The 6,000-nt window shown below is 46.7% G+C and overlaps 1 protein-coding gene across 4 annotated transcripts in view; it reads right to left on the reverse strand.

Moving 5' to 3' along the window:
• The window catches only part of DISP1 (dispatched RND transporter family member 1), a 100,751-nt gene extending 98,787 nt beyond the window's left edge, over positions 1-1,964 (reverse strand). For all 4 annotated transcript variants that reach the window (XM_087828875.1, XM_016221175.2, XM_087828876.1 and 1 more), the window contains exon 1: positions 1,875-1,964. The gene's annotated coding sequence lies outside the window, so the exon portion shown is untranslated. The remainder of the gene's footprint in view (positions 1-1,874) is intronic.
• Between the last annotated feature and the right edge of the window lie 4,036 nt (positions 1,965-6,000).

The raw sequence follows: 6,000 nt of genomic DNA on the forward strand, positions 1-6,000 counted from the left end.
GCACCCTAATAAAAATCGCCATGATTGGTTAAGCTGTAAAATACATCTAAATCCTACAAAACACTCATAGAATTTATCTAGAGAAAGCTGCGAAATTTACACTACAACTAGAACAAAGGATACAAATTCCAAAGATTATTCAGAGCTCAAGGCACTCAAATGTCCAACATACCATTCTGATATAGAACTAGAAACTTGCCACCGAAGGCTGGGCTCTTGGGTTTCAAAGAGGAGCATTCGGTCTACCAAGAACTAGTCTAAAGACCTGCAGACTGTCCCCAGGGCTTCATCACCCAAAAACCAAGGGAAAGGGGGGGAATATATATTTTTTAAAACCAAGATTGTATAGAAAAATCAGAATAAGCCTTATCAGAAAAACAGTATTGTCTAATTGAAAGAAATGAGATTAAACTGTATAAATGAAATATATAGAAATCTACATAGCAGTTAACTCGATAATGACGTTTAACACTTGAAATATGAAATACCGGAAACAAGCAAAACCACCACCATGGATATCACCCTCCACCAATGGCAGTGTTATGGGTCTCCCTAGCTACCTGGCCCACTTTGTGGCAAACAGACAACTCACTTACCATCTATCTGAAGCTAGGAGAGCCTTTGTAATCACGCTGAAGTGAGATACTTTGATGGAGATTAGGACGTCGGTATTAATTGCAGCCAATAAAACATAAATGCAACGTAGACAACACCTAATTATAATTACCTCCAGTAATGATTAAAATAGCCACCTATTATCATTGCTGGCCATTAAGGAAAACTAAACGTGTTCATGCGTATACAACAACAAATGTTGGGTTACCAATATATATATTTTAAATACCGCCAATGGCAAATAGATTTACTGCCTCATAGCAGAAATAAAAAGTAACGGTAAGTTCTTAATAATTTAATAGCTGACTGCACCCTCACCTAAAATCGCTCTTACTGGTTAAACCAAAAAAAAAAAAAAAAAAAAAAACTAAACCCAACAGGATAACTTTTAAGTCTTTTGTGTGAAGACAGAGAGTCAGGCCAGGAAAACAAGGGATTATAACTGCGGAATAGTGACAACTGGCTTTCGGTGTCATTATCACCCCGAGTCTAAACGCACTGAAAAAAAAAAAAAAAGTTAATTCCACGACAAAGGCCAGGAGGCGGCCAAGGCCCCGCAGGGTCGAGGGGACTCCGCCGGGAACCCTCTGCTTTGGGGGGCCTGTTGGGAAGAACCTGGAAGAGCTACGTGGGTCCCACAAAGGCGGGCAGCGTGGGCTGGGAGCTGAATGGAGGAGACGCTTCCAGCTTCCCGAGGAATGTGAAGTATTTCCCCGAAACCCGCGTGGGGTGTGCACGCGCGCGGCCACGCACACGCACCGCCAGCATTCACTGAGGACGAAGCCGTCGGGGTTCAGCGAGCGACGGGCGGCTGGTCGCCTTTCCCACGCGTTAGGTCCAGACCGAAGCGCCCCGCTCGTCGGCGACCCCGGCGGGCCGACCCCCGCCCTCCCCTCCCCCTGGCAGCCGCCCTCTGCCACCCGCGCCGCCCTCGCCCTCGCCCTCGCCCTCGCCCTCGCCCTCGCCCTCAGCCGAGCGGAGTCGGGGACACTCCCCCTCGTGGATCGACTCCGCCGAGGTGCATCCCTGCCCCGTGTCACTCGCAGCTCCCCGTCTCCCGGCCTCTCCGGCCTCAGGGTCCCGGGGGCCTCCCTCCCTCGCGAGCCGCTGCCCACTGCCCCGCGGGCTCCCTCAGGTCCCCGGCCCCGGGATCGTGGTCCCCTCCCTCAAGTCGGGGGTCCCGATTCCCCTCCACCCGTACCGGGGGAAAGGAAAAAGGGGAAGGGGAAGAGGGAGGGTCCCGACTTTCGGGTCCCTACCGGGTCTCCGGGTCCACGGTGCTCAGGGCGGCAGCAGCGGGGCAGCCAAGGAGCCTCCACAGAGGACGCCAGCGCCCGGGGCGCTCCGGCTGCGCTCCAGACCCGAGCCCCGCTTCCGCCTCGCGCCGGAAGGCTCTGGCCAACGGCGCCGGAAGTCCCGCCCCCCTGCCCCAGCCCGCTCACCTGCCTGCAGAGCCCCGAAGCGGGCTCCTCTAGGGCGCTGCTTCTCCGTCCAGGGGCTCGGCCGGCCCCTGGGCAATCGCTGGGCCGGGTGCCCGCTCCGCCCTGCTCACCGAGGAGCAGGATGGCTCGGACACTGCCCCCCGCCCGCACAGTCCCGGTGCAAGGTGGCGTAAGTGCAAACAGGCTGACCCCACCAGAGGCAGTGCCAGTGGGACACGAGCATCCCCATACCAGGTCGCCTCGCTCCTTTCCTGGATTCAAGGTTTTGTCACCTAGGATATTATCACTCATTGAACCGACACAGACGAGAGCGAGCCCCTCTATTAGGGAGGGAGGGACGCAGGCAGGCAGGCAGGCAGGGCAGTGGCCTGGCCCTCAGGAAGCTTAGTGCCCTATAGGGACAGACACGCGAGCCAGCAGACAAGGGCACTGAAGACATGAAACATTAAAGGGGCTATGGCAGGGCTGTAGGGAATGCTGGGGTGTAGGGAACTGGACAGAGAAAGACGCTCAAGGGATCTTCAGTTGAAACTAAAATGAGTAAGAGTGAAAGGCCAGACAAGGCGGAGGGGGGCATGTAGAGGAGCAGGCTGCCAGAGAGGGAGAGCCTGGCTTGACGAGGGAGCTGGGGGGCCATGCAGTTAATTTAGCAGGGCCTGAGGTCCTAGGGGCAAGAGCCAGCACAGCCAGAGGAGGCAGGGCTGTTGTGCATGAGACCAAGGACTTTGGACTTTAGACTCCGTGCAACAAGAAAGGGGAGGGGGATTCTCTAGGGATGCAGGCAAGCTAGTGAGTTATGGGGTTGACTAAGGTGACTGGCCTAGTCTTCAAAGAAAAATAAAAACCAACCAATCGATTGACCAATACATGCATGCATTTAAAGAAAAACTGTCATAGTTACCATGGGGCTGGATGGCTGGGGCAAATCATACAATCAATATGTACATAAGTCTGGAGGGAGGCTTCGGAAACAATGTATTGCAAATTCTTCCTTATACAGAGAGAACCAAAGTCCAACTAGACATAATGGTTTCCCTAAGGCCAAACAGTTCAATAGTCCCACATACCGGACCAGTTTGAAATCTCCTCTCTCCCAGCCCAGTCACCTGATTTTCTGCAGTCGAAAAGGCAATTACCACCAGGACGCTATGTAAAGTCCTTAAAAGTGTACTATCCAGTCCCCTACCTACTCCCCCCTTTGGAGTTTACCCGTATCTATCTAATGGCATCAGCCTGCCTGCGGCATCATGACAACTGTTCAGGAGACACTTGTAACCACAGGTAATAGACATGTTACTCTGAACCAGGGGAGAACATTGTAAGGAAAATTTTCCTACGAATTTTTACCAGTACGCACCAATTGGCTCACACAGATAGACAGGTTCATTAATAGAGCCAATAAGTTTAGTTGTTTAAAAAGCTAATTTACACCTACATTCTCTGTAGTCCATACATGGGTGTTTTTCTTATTTATTCTTTTCACCACCAACATAAACATCAACACCATTAGCAGTTGTATCTGAAACTATCTCTCTTCCCTGTGCACATGCTGTAATTTAGTAAATTGAGGCAAAATAGACTAGTCTACAGATAGGTAAGTTCCAACAGCATGTTCCCTGCGATATTAACAGTCTGCTGGAAAATTTCATTAATTAAAGATTGCGAATTGAGTGATAATTAAGGTCAACTAGTTGAGAATTAATAAAGGCAAGTACTAAAGGCAAGGTCCCTTCTAGGAGGACCTCAATCTTCTGTAACTCAAGAATTCTCCTTAGACTAAAGTGAGCGATGGCTCTTTTCACATTTAGGGTGGTGTTTCCCTCCTAACAGGAGAGCTTCCTCAGAAATGTTTCAATGTGATTGAAACATCTAAAAAACGTGACCTTTGATATTTTGGTCTAACTGTTTTATTGTCATCAAATATATAAAACACAAAATTGCCCATTTTAGCCATGTTTAAGCGAGCCCTTCAGTGGCATCAAGTGTATTCATAATGTTGGGTAACTATCACCACCATCTACCTCGGGAACTTTTTCACCTTCCCAAATTGAATCTCCATACCCATTAAGCAATAATTTCCTATTTCCCCCCTTCCCTAAGTCTAATTTTGGTCTAATTTTATAGGTTTGTACATCCCATAAAAATATTGTCAACACAGATACACCCTCTCTTGAGGTAAACATATTTATAAATAGAACAAAGAGAGGGCCTTATTCACCTCTTTTCTTCTGTGGAATTCAAATGAAATGTTTAACAATCACATATTTCATCTTGAGACCTTTTTAAGACCTACACCAATGGAAATTCCATATGTAAACGAGAAACACAGCAGGGAAACTTGGCAAGAGGCTCACTAATGGGAAGTTTGGGTGCGCGAGTTCCCAAGGACTTGTGCACAAGTTAATAATTCTAGACTCCAATCTTTGTCTTTCTGCAAAAACAATGGGCATGCCACGTGTCTGACTGATGCAAAAGCCTCGCTTTGTTTGATTCCCAACAAAATGAAAGCCAAGCAGAAATGCTCCTGCCAGAGAAAGCTTCACCTAAATTTCACTCCATGGCTTGATAACTGCAATAGGCACACAGCTCTACCCCTAACTTGAAAATCTCACCACAAGGTAAGTAATAGAATGAACTCAAACCAGGCAGAAGGAGCTGTCCGTTCCTCGAGGCCTTCACACAGAAGCTGAGTGACCCTCTAGCTTCAATGAGGAGTGGGTGAGAGATTGCACCAGATAACCTAATTTCTCCCCGAGTCCAGGAGAAATCCAGAAACAAAGTCTGTGTGTTCATATATTTTGCTTAACGTAAATGAACTCAAATTGGACTCCAATGTTATCACTTCACCTTCCCCTCAATTCTTAAACTAAAAAACATGAGTATACACATAGGACACACCATAACTTGATTTTCCAGCTAATGGGGTTTGCGAAAGTTCACAGAAGGAAGAGCTCGACTTTCCTTGTATTACACACAAGGGGTTATTCTTCCAACGGGAAGACTTGAGAAATGCAAATTTAGTCTATTCCTATTACTAAAGAAATCAAATACGAAGAAAAATGATAAAAATGTAGCAGCAGATGTGAGAATGAGCCTAAAAGTAATCTCAGTCCTGGTTACCTTAGCAAGGCAAGTAGGCACATGTTTAGAATATTAAAATTATTCATTAATGGTGTGAAATGTCATGTTTTAAAATGAATGAAAACAATGAACTGTTTTGGCCAAATCAACCCCAAACACTTAAAATGTTGGGTTACCTGGCTAACTTGGTATTTACCTTCCTCTCTCCCTGTTTGCTCAAAGACTAAAGAAAAGATAAACTTTCTTGCTTTTCTTTTTAAGGTTCCAAAATGATGTTAATAGCAGAGGTAGGTAACATCCTTTCTATACCTTAGAAAGCATCCGTTTGTCTGAAAAGCTGGGCTCCCCTCAAGATTCTCCCCGAATTCCAGGCACTCACAGGCCCTTTAAGACACCAAGAGCCATCTGCTATGGGCTTTTTAAAGAGTTCATCCCCAGTGGCTCAAATGGATTTATCACGGCCAACAATAACTTTTTCTTGAAATTTAACATCTATGAAAATAAAAAACAAAATCAGTTTAACAACCAAAGTCTTTAAGCAAATAAAAAATATAATGCTGCCCACATTTCTAAAGCAGGGATTTCTCTGCAATCTGCAAGGGGAAGAAACAGTCTAGTTCGCAGGGCACCCAGCCAGCAGATCTAATTGCAGCTGGGAAGGGTGTAACCCTGTAAACTAAACGGGAATCAGCCACCTTTGGCTCAAGTTCGCTATAATCTCAAGTAGCTTATCCCATTATGCATGTAAGTACACTTAGACTTGTCAGATCACTTAGGGACATTTTCATTTCAAAAGTACGATCATTGAACCTTTGACATTTAGGCCACTAATTACTTTGAATGCTGCCGGAACAAGACTTCT

The sequence above is a fragment of the Miniopterus natalensis genome, chromosome 21 (genome assembly GCF_054644295.1).
Source record: "Miniopterus natalensis isolate mMinNat1 chromosome 21, mMinNat1.hap1, whole genome shotgun sequence".
Taxonomy (NCBI): domain Eukaryota; kingdom Metazoa; phylum Chordata; class Mammalia; order Chiroptera; family Miniopteridae; genus Miniopterus; species Miniopterus natalensis.